Raw genomic sequence first — 12,006 nt, forward strand, 5'->3', positions numbered from 1 at the left:
CAGTGATGCGTTAGATACTCTGTAATGTCACTGTCGTTAATATGTTAAATAAATCAGCTGATAACTTATTGTAAAAAACTAAATGTATGTAAGCTTATTGTAAATCATATTGACAATTAGATACAACATAACTTCTTATTGAATACTTATCTCGCAGATAAAACTCCGTGAAGAGATATACTTTTAGCCGTGAAATGTCAGATTTGACATATTTGGCCAAAAATCAATATATATCGTGTATTACATTACATGAAGCTAGACGCCAAATTTGAAATTTATATATACATATGAGAGTTAAAACTATAAATATTTAAATATTAGAGATAACGAGAACCTATAGAGCAAATTTTATAAAATATAGAGTGAATTATAGGCGTTTAAACAATTAAAATCTGATATCACCATATCAAGGCGAAAAGGATGAAGATAGATTTTGGTAGCTTGCCGTACTGTCATAGACGTCACCGTATCCGAGATTCTGGATATTTGTTACGCATTGTATACGATATTTTATCTCCACCGTAATGGCAGACGATACATTAACGTATAATGATGACCAAAATGAGCAATATGGCAAAGTATGAAAATGATCGGATAAGAGATAAGAGATATAAAAAATGACCACTAACACGAAAACTATGTGAACTTAATAAGAGGTAAGTAAAAATAAAATATAAGCTGATAAAAAGGATTTTATAAATATGGCAAATCTTTACTGTTCTCGATATTTGCGATAGCAGTTGAAATTAGGTAAATTAAGACGGGTATAAGCTTTTAAGAAGATTACAACTATGTCAATACAGTACTCACCGATTGCCGACTCTAGTTCGTCAATCTTATATTGAAGTCCAAGAGCATTCAGTTGATTCCAGTTAATCGAAGACATCGAGATGTTCTACTAGCATTAGAGCCAGCTGTAGTTTGTCAGTGCAACCGCTGGCCTTGGTACGAATCTCCTGAAGGATCTTCAACATCTTTTGGATAGACGCCATGGAAGTTAGGTCCGGTGTTGGTTGGCTGATTGGTTGTGGAGGTTTTTCAGGAGTCGTTGGCATATTTGAAATTATTAAAGAATCTTTAATGGTCGGTAACTTTGGGGAGATATGGTCGCTATCGACCGGGATATTTTGTACCACTTTGATTTTCCACGGGTTGGCATTGACTGTTGGCGCTCGATTATTCCTCGTTTCAAGCATTTTCAAATAGTTTAGTCTTCTCGGGCAGTCTTTGTAATTAGTGGAGTGGGGTCCTGAGCAGCCTGAGCAGACAGCTGGGGTTATCATCCCTTGGTTGCATTGTATGGTCGACCCTGGTCCATTTTCTTGGCATCTGAAACATTGAGTAACATTTTTTTTAATTATTTGTATATTTTGTGATACTGACCTTAGTGTTGTAATTGTACCCGGTTTTCTTGATCTTTTTTTTGGCTATGGATGGCTCAAAGAATACCAAGTATAATTCGGTGTCGTTGCTCTTCGGCTCCCTCGGCTTTGGGAGGCCGCAAATGACGTTTTTTAATTGTTTTTCCTCCTTCTTGGAGAATGTATGGGATGGTCGATCCGATCTGAGTCCTTCACAAAGTGTGTAGAAATCTCCAAGACTTTTGCATTGGATCTTAACATTGTTTTGACCAATGTATGTCATTGTGAAGTCCTTTACATACTTCTTTATAGACTCGATCATGCTGCCGTGAGTGCCGGTTGCTGTCATTATTATCGGTGGGATTCTCTCTCCGCTCCTGGGGACATCGGATACTTCCGAGACTCCTTGGAATTTGTTGGTCTCCTGGAATTGGAAATGAGGAGCATCTTCTTTTACGATTTTTGTGGTTTTCTTAGGCACCTGCCACTTTGTGTTCATCTCCGAGGTTTGAGTGCAGCCTGGTAGGGGGCTCTGGGATTTAGACATTAGCGTATTCATCCTTTTTCTTATGGTGAATTGTCGCATGGTGCCAACGTGTGATGTTTTTCTTTTGATGTTCGTGATGTGCAAGTTGTAGGGTCGTGGTTTTAAAAAACCGTACGCTTTATGACAAGAGCGTTTGCACAGAGTATTGTTCTTACGTACGTTCACACGGAGCGTCGAGAGACGAATGGACATTTCATGAAATAAGCTATGGTAAAGAAATTTAATAATTGGAGTTCAGCCACCCGTGTGAATTGCACACATTGCACACAAGAACGAGGCGGGCCTGGTGGTTAGCACGAACAACAATTACGATTACTATAAATATTTTATGAAATGCATATTCTATGAAAGACTACGATCGAGGGTTTTTGTTGGGGGAAGGCTAATCTAAGATTCGTTGAAGACCGCCCCTCGAGTTCGGCCGCCCGTGTGAATTGCATACATTGCACATAATGCACGGATGTGGGACGGGAAAAGGTATGAAATAATAAGACGATGACGTTTACTATAAACGAACAAATCGTGAACTTTTCGATACGATGATTCGTACAAGATTTAATTTGATGATACATTTGACATTAGCTTATTGAAACGAAAAAATGTCAGTGAATGCTTTTTAAGAGCTTTTATTTAAGGACATTGACCATTGGACATTGACCAATTCACGCACATTAATTGCATTATTATTTTACAATAACGTTCTGCCCGTTGAACTTTAAACGTAAAAAAGTTGATACATAACATTGGTGCTTTCTTGACGGGTGTTAATGGATACCTCTGTGGAAGATGATGTAATTGTATAAGTTTTATCAATGCAATATTTGGCATTATATAATACTAGTGAATAGCCCGATGAAACATCATCGCATGGGTATAAAATTATTATAATCCGGAACCGGAACCGTTATTTTCGTAGACTCTCATAGATAGTTTTCAATTCTTTATTTGTAATAATTTTCAATTCTCAAAGTTAACGTTAACAAAATGTTAATTAAAGTTACAAAATGTAAAATTTTCCGATTATACACAAACGGTCATTGACCTCGTAGCGTTGAATATTATTATTACACATAACAAATTAAGTACATATTCATATGATGTGTATTTACAACACATATCCTGGGCGAGGGTATGGCGAGTGGAGCGGTCCCGTGAGCACATCACGTTTGGAATCAGAGGTCCGAGGCTCGATTCCCGGCGCCCGCCCGTAAATGAAATCAATTTTTTACAAACATCGTTAAAATATAAATTAATTTTCAATTCAATAATTTAAATAAAAAATATATATTTAATTGTTTTATATAAAAAAAAAATGGTTCAAAACCTCGCTAAATAAAATTATTATAATTACGTATTTTTATATGGCGAGAAGGAATATTTCAATTAATATTTGAAAAAAAAGGCAAAATCAAGAAGCGGCTTTGGTGTCGTGGTTGAGACCGTGAAACTCAATTAGACCTATATGAGGCTTTTTGAGATCGCAGGTTCGACTCGCAGCAAAGTGGTCTCGTCGAAAAATTAATTTGTCGATTTTTATCGATTCATTCATTATGTTCGGCGAGCGTTAGGACACACACACACACAGAGAGATTACCGTCTTTATATATATGATATGATTATGTTATGGCTATTAATTATAGTTTTGTTAATTGTGTTATATTATAGTTATAATTTTAGTTATTACTATTTGTTACACATTAATTAGAATTAGTCTCATTAAAGCCGTGTCGTCATAAACCAACGAACACATTTCCTTGACTACACAATGGCGCTTTAAACTTTCGCGTTGGTAAAATCGTAATTAAGAATATTATTATTAAGAGGTTTTGTGCCGTATTTTTTCACAATAAGCTTCCCAGACATGCATACAACAAATCCTGAAAGTTCCATGAAAGACAGACAGACAAACAATTTTATATACATATACATATATAGATTTATAAACAATTACAACGAAAATTTTTATGATTTTATTAAAGTACAAATATTATAATATTATTCGAATATTTTATTATGTCATAACTTCGGACGTTTTTCGAATACTTTAAAATCAAATTCCAATTAAAAGTATTTAATATTTTTGGATTTATTTCGAATATGAAAGATTGTTTTCATAGCAATTTCAATTGGCAAACATATTTCTAGAGATTTATCAACCGAGTCACTTTGCACTTTTAATGAATCAAAATACTATTAAATAATAGACATTTTTGTAAAGATCGTTTTGTATATGTAGATTGAAACAATTATATTTAGTTTATTTTCACACCCTTTTTTTATCAATATGATTTTAGAAACGAAGCTAAAAGATTTGTCCATCGACGTGTCAGTGCCTAGTTACGATTAGGGATCCCAATCGAATACTCAAATATTCGAGTAATCAAATTATTCGTCTGATTTTTCAGCCATTCGTTATTCGAATATTTCATCAACTATTCGAATATTATTCGTGTATATACATTTTTATTAACTAAATAAACAAAATCAACATGAAAAGAGTGACGACGAAGAAGCCAACGATTATGAAGAAAATTAAATATACATATAATGGGGATAATTGTGATACAAATGAAGAAGATGAAGTTTTTGATTGTGAAGAAACGGATTTTTATTCCATAAATACGGAAATATTTGAAGAAAATCACTTTTCGATCGATAATAATCTCTACGAATTTTTAGAAAACATCAGAAAAATAATACAAATATTTAAGAAGTCACCGGCGAAATATACATTTTTACAAGAAATCTTAATGAAAAAATTGAAATTATTATTGGCTGTAAAAATTCAATGGCAACTATGTTAAGACGATTCATTCAAATATATGCTTGGTACATATGTAATAAACTTTTATTAATTTTCGAATATATTCGAATATTCGCATAGCTTTTGATTAACTAATCGATATTCGAATAGTTGAAGTCGACGAATATTTGGGATCTCTAGTTACGACCAGTCCCGGGATCCGGGACTCTTGGGTGTTTTGCCATTTCTAGGGATTCTTGGGTCATTTTGTCGAATTAGAAATGCACGAAAAACCAAATATCGGAACGCAAAGATCGAAAATCGAAAGATCTTTAATTGAAAGATCAAAAAAAAGGGTGCACGGTAAACGGTACATATTCACTTAATTTGCGCGAGCAGGATACAACAGGAACAAGAGGAACAGGCTTTTCCTCCCGTATTTGATTAACGGCAACTTTAAATTTATTTAATAATGACTGATATATAGACGAGTGGTGTGATGATGGTTTTTTTTTCATATATCATATGTACATTTACCACATTTTTCAATCGCATGTATGTATGTATAAGACGATATAAGCGACAGCTTTACATTCAAACCATTACGAACCCAATTTTACGTTTACTTTTCGATAAGCGTATATTTTATGGTATCTAACGACGCAGTTTTCCGACACTAAGAGGGGAGTTGGACTGGCAGAGCATCTGGAAAAGCGCTCGTAATCGAATATCGGAGTCCGTTTTCCGAAGAAAATTCTATCGCTCGGACTTTGATTACGTTCCACTCTACATTCCCCATCCCCACATTTCCTTCCAGAGCTAACATCAACGCAACATAGCGTCTCAAAGTTTATCCTACGCGTGTTTATATTAAGTGGCTGGGGGTTACAACATGTGTATTCGCAAGTGGTGCGCTCACAATTGGCCGCAAGGCTTTCCCGGGCGATTTTCCCGGGTTTCCCAGATAAGTGATGAAATATTCGAGCTTTGAATGAGGCACCCCTTTCTCTCCCTCCTCTCTTGTTCCGCTTTTGGGTCCCTTCGTGGTCCCGAATAAATTTTGAATGAAAACTTTCACGTGAAATTTTACCCCTTTCCCCTTACGCCTTTTATGCAGCCTCACAGCGTCCGAGCTTCGCTCTTGACCACATATGGTTTAAATTTGGTAGTGATCTAATTATACGTTTATTTTCATGAAGGACTGTGTAAACGTCTGGTGAATAATTAAGTAAGTATCGTCTGTTTACAAATATATATATATATATATATATATATATATATATATATATATATATATATATATATATATATATATATATATATATATATATATATATATATATATATGTATGTATATGTAAATTTGGAGTCTAATTTCAAGACATCAATGAAAACTCCACTCCATGCCCATGAGAGACAACTTGTCTTTTAGTTATCAAAAGAAAATATTGATAAAAACGAACTATTTCTAACATAATTAATCAGCCGTTAATAGAAAGCCTCACATTTTCAACACGATGACTTTTCTACTCATTTTAATTTTGTATTTCATCAGCCCAAATTTACAAAACTTCTTGTTTATACAAAGATATATAACTTAAAACGTCGTCTTAAAAATATTGGTTAAAATTTTTATTTACATTTACATACATAGAAATGCTATTTTATTTACAAAGTAACACTTACCACTTAAATCAGTACGCCTACATAATTAAAAAATTACGACGTGTCGATAAGAATTTCATTAACCGATACTAAGTTTCAGTTCGATAGGACTAACGGTGTTAAAAATATCCCCAAAATACACACACACACAGACACACACAGACACACACACACACACACACACACACACACACATTTTTTCTAGATCATGAAAACGTGATCAGTGATCGATTCTGAGTTCGAATCAGTCAAAATCTCGAGTTCGAATTTTCGCATGATCACAAAACTTCATCTATTGTTACTACGTACATAGATAAAGTAAAAATATATATATTGAGACAAAAAAAAAAACAAATCCTTATTTTTATAACGAGAATAAACGTAATAAAGTGAATAATAAGCCGATGAAATTACTGAAAAAAATGTGTGAGAAAAAGTATCTTTTTGACTTTTTAAATTCGCTATGTATTATATAGATACGCTGTTCGACACGAAACATGTCTCAGAGACGAGATATGACTTTTCTTAAAGACCTATGCCCAGTAAATACGAATCTGGATATTCTTGTGGATTAATAACAAAAATTCGATTGATAACTGGCTTACCTCGAAAAAATAAACGAATAGTCGAAATAAGATTTTTCTAAGTGGAATTTTATTTAATTCTCATATACAGACAATTTAATATATTATCCCAATTAATTCAATTCAGATTTGTGTAAATACTAGTACGAGCTTTAAGCTCGAAATTTTACCGATTTAAAATTCAGCACACTTCCAATTAACCCTTTTAAACGAAAACAAAAATTAATGTGGCCAGAACAATATCCCAATAAACATGTTTCAATAGAAAATACTCAATATAAAATAGTATTAACAGTGGGAAAAAACCCCAAGTAAAAATACGTACTTTTGACTTTTGATTTCAACTGTACGACTAATTAGAGATTTGAAAGCTGAAAAGTACTACAAATGAAAGATAAAATACCCGACTATAGATTCTAATAATCATTTTGAACAGAAATTTGATATGTTTTGAGAAATCGACCGAACAACACCAAGATATAGAAAAATCGCGAGATTTAAAAAACACATATATCTCCGAATTTCGAGCGAACCTACATTGGTTCTACCAGATTCGAGTTCACTGGGCATTGATCTATAAAAAAATTCATATCTCGTCTCTGAACTAAAAAAATAGTCGTCATTTGTCGAACAGTGCTATTGATTTCATTGCTAAATCATTTGTGAATCAGTGCTATTGCTCTGTAAAAATTGCGCATTTGTTTAATCGTTCATATTTATCTCATAAAAGAGAAAAAAGCAACAAAAATCTTTGTCATATTCGAATTCATATTTTTGTTGCTCAGTGCTATCTGTGAATTTAAATTCAAAAGTTCCTTATATATGTATGTATGTATATGTATGTACATATATATGTACATATGTATGTATATGTATGTACATATATATGTACATATATATGTACATATATATGCGTATATCTTAAATAATTGGAAAAAAACACAAATCTGTTCACATATTTACATACGCTGATTTAAATAAAATATGTCAGCTGTTTTCTGATCTGAATATTATCGAAATTAGTCCCTTTTTTACAAGGCTTTTTTTACATATACATACATACATACATATGCACGTACATATGTATATATGAACTAAACGTAAGGTTGGTAACGATTCATCAAATGTCCGGTGGATAATCAAAGCATGTTTCGACGTCGTACGTTCGGTGTCTTGTCGACTACAGGGGTACTCAAGTGTTTTGTTTCAAGAATTATTTAAAACAATAAAAATAAATAAATTGTAATGAGTTTTTCATATACATATACAAAATTTAGAAACTTGAAATTCTTTTTTGTGAATGAAATCATTATAAGTGCGTTGGCTTAATAAATTAAAATTCAATAACAAATTTAAACTTTTTAACTTTTTCTCTTAATATACCGAAGATATTTTATTTTAAGCGCAAGACTTCAAAGTATGCCTATATAATCTAAATTGTGTTTGGATAATATGTGTTTATTCCCGAAGGGAATAAGCACATCGTAATATTCACCGAGACTCTTCGCAAGTGTATTTATATAGTAATTAGTGATTATGCTATTAAATCTCCGGATTAGTTTGTGAGTAATATCTGCTATATTCAATATTCTTAATACATACCATCGCTGTTAGCAAACTTTTAATGACTACAAAATCGACCAACTCCAGTTATAATGCATCGGTTTTTTGTAATAGTTTTTGACGGTTTCAGTAGTTTTCCGCTTTCATCTGGTAAACATTTCCATATAAAATAGCACCCTCATAGACAAAATCGCGATTTATTCCCATTTTCCATTCTTTCCACTCCAAAAGGCATACGGAAGATACAAATAAACTTTTACGTTTAAAATATTTTCCTTAGCATATGACAAATTATATTGATTAATTATTGATTAATTATTAATTAATTATTGATTAATTATTAATTAATTATTGATTAATTATTAATTAATTATTGATTAATTAATGATTACTTATTGATTAATTATTGGTTAATTATTGATTAATTATTGATTAATTATTGATTAATTATTGATTAATTATTGATTAAGTATTGATTAATTATTGATTAATTATTGATTAATCATTGATTAATTATTGATTAATTATTGATTAATTATTGATTAATTATTGATTGATTATTGATTAACTATTGATTAATTATTGATTCATTATTGATTAATTATTATTAATAATGATTGACATATTGAAGTTCGTTATTGTAAAAATTTGCGTTAAAATAAATTAAACATATCTACATATATATATGTATGTATGTACATCTACATATGTATATATATATAAAATTGGATGTTAATCTGTCGTTCTGTCTGTCTAGTATAGGCTCCTAAACCACTCAACCTATTACAATGAAACTTTCAGGTTTTTTTGTATGCAAGTCCGGGAAGCTTACTGTGAAAAAAAAAGTAAAAAACCTCTTAATAATAATACTCGTAATTACGATTTTACCGACGCGAAAGTTTGAAGCGCCATTGTGTAGTCAAGGAAATGTGTTCGTTGGTAACCACGTTACCAGTTGGTTTATGACAACACGGCGTTGAAGAGACGTTATTTGAGCTCCAACCATCATTTGAAACGGGAACGGGAATTGCATGCCTTATTCCGGCATTGCATGCCTTATTCTGGCATTGCAACGCATTCCGGGTTCAGCTAGTAATATTATAAAATTTTATCATTGAGATATATATGTATGTATCAATTTTTATATAGTCGATTGAAAATCCCTGCATAAAGGAAGTGAGAAAGGGTAGGGAAATATTAGAAGGGAGGGGGGCAATGTATGGGGGTAGCAGTGTAGTTGGTGCATCGACGTGGGCCACTGACTCACCGGTGTGACTTTGGCCTACGACCCCACGACTTATTAAATTAGGGGTTGGCCACACCTGGCGCGAGCCCCGCTCCCTGACATATGACACCAATCCATTTCCAGGCGGATATTGTTTGCATATGTCCTTTGTGTAGCTGGACAACCTTCACCCGGCTTATTTACACCCATCCCTTCATCTTTCTCACCATTCCCATCCCCTCTTTTACGTATACGGATACATGTATGTATGTGAATTCACCTACGAACTTTAAATTGAATGTTTTTTTTAATAATTCGGAATTTTGTTTCTAGATAAAAATTTCGTTCGCTTTTATGTTATGTGTTTTGACATTTTTTGTACGCTTCAACTAAAATTTCAAATTTGAAATGTTTATTACATTTGAGTTGAAAGAACGTCTTTGAATTGTGAACAAAAATAATCTGGGGAAAATTGAATATACTTATATACATGAGTGGTAGACATCATCATTTGATTGTACCTCCTGCTCGCACAGTTCTTTATCGAATCGCTCCTTTTCCAAGAGCTATGTACATACATACATATATGACTTATCACTGAAATCGTTGCTGCTGAGCCTGAATGTGATATTTTCCACATCGGTGAGCATAGATTATCAGAAATTATTTTAACCTATTTGTCTGGTACCCTGCGCTGATCATTATTTTCTTAATTGAATGTGATGAATCAGTGGAATTTTGATCTTCTCTCTTCAATTTTGGCTAGATCTTATATATTGGTGTTGGCTATAGGTGCAAGATATTCCCTACTATGTATTTTATTATTTTATATTTTTACTGTATCTGCTATTATTACAATGCGATTGTATTTTATCATTATGTATAAATATATATTTTTTTTGTGTATATATTTTTATTTTCTCATCTCTCTGTATTATTGGTGCATTAAGGACTTTGTGGTGCAGTAAGAACTCCTGTATATATAACTAAAGTGATTTTACTTTGCAAATAATTTTTTGATCTTCCAATAATGTCTCTCTGTGAATATTTCACGTTCTTATTATTTCTTTTGAGGTGTTAAATAAACACACAATTTTTCGGGCACAATTTTTCTTGAAAATTTTTTTTCCGACAGTAAATATAAACAAACATTGAGAGCTCAGACATTTTTCTTAGAAAAGACAAAATTGTTACCGCACGTTTTTTTCTCCATACTGAACGTATCGTGTTTAAATTTGATGTCTATATTATTTATGTACTATCTAGGAGTTGAAAACATTTTGGCTAGAATATGTAAACCGAAAGTAGTAAGATACATCATTATTTTTCTTTGGCTTTTAAAATGTTCTCAATCTTCTTGATATAATCATATAATATATGTTTATAATCTTTATTTCAATACTTATACCTATTTATTCATGAAAAAAATACTAGTATTAAACTTCAAATATAAGACCTGAACTTATAGGAAAATTCCGGTTGAAAAAAAAATATTTTACAAACACCAGTTTTGAAATTTATTAGATCGATTATATTTATGTATGTATAAAAGTTTCAACGCAAAACGATTCATTGGATTAGGAGATAAAAATTTCTTAGGGCGGGGTATCATTGGGGGGAAGGGGGTACCTTTTGCCAATTCATAGTTTCAGTGTGATGAGATGAAAGTATTTAAACTGTCTTAAATATACATCAAAACAATAACGGGCACATTCTTTAAATCACATGAAAACGTGATCAGTGATAGATTCTGATCACAAATCAGTGATAAGTTTAATTTTCACACGATTGCAAAACTTAATCTTATACATACATACAAGTGGAAGTATGGATTTACATATGAAGGTACATAGATAAATAAAAAAATAGATTTGCTTATTTTGTCAGAACATTTAGGCATAAAATTGAATCGTTACATCTACCCATTATCCCTGTATAGAAATAAACACCCATCATTTCAAGACAAAGCGTGATACTAATCTGCAAGATACACTATGTAGGTCTTTTGAACAGTCCAAAATAAGCACCCACTTCATAAATTCACAACTCACTTTAAAACCACCCATTTTGACTAAAATTTCAATATAAATGCAAGTGATAAGTATGAAGAATCGCGGCAAAATACGTATATAAATATCCCACGTTTCAATATCAGATGTTATCAGGTCTCTCGGGAGCAAAGGCAGTAGTCTACGTACACATAAACACATACAGACTCGCATATATATTTACGTACCCCATAGTATAATTCATTATTTTTTGCCTCCCCGAACCGCCCACATCCACCAACCACCCCTTTGGTCTACCAACCCTCGACA

This window comes from Arctopsyche grandis, chromosome 2 (genome assembly GCF_051622035.1).
Source record: "Arctopsyche grandis isolate Sample6627 chromosome 2, ASM5162203v2, whole genome shotgun sequence".
NCBI classification, from domain to species: Eukaryota; Metazoa; Arthropoda; class Insecta; order Trichoptera; family Hydropsychidae; genus Arctopsyche; species Arctopsyche grandis.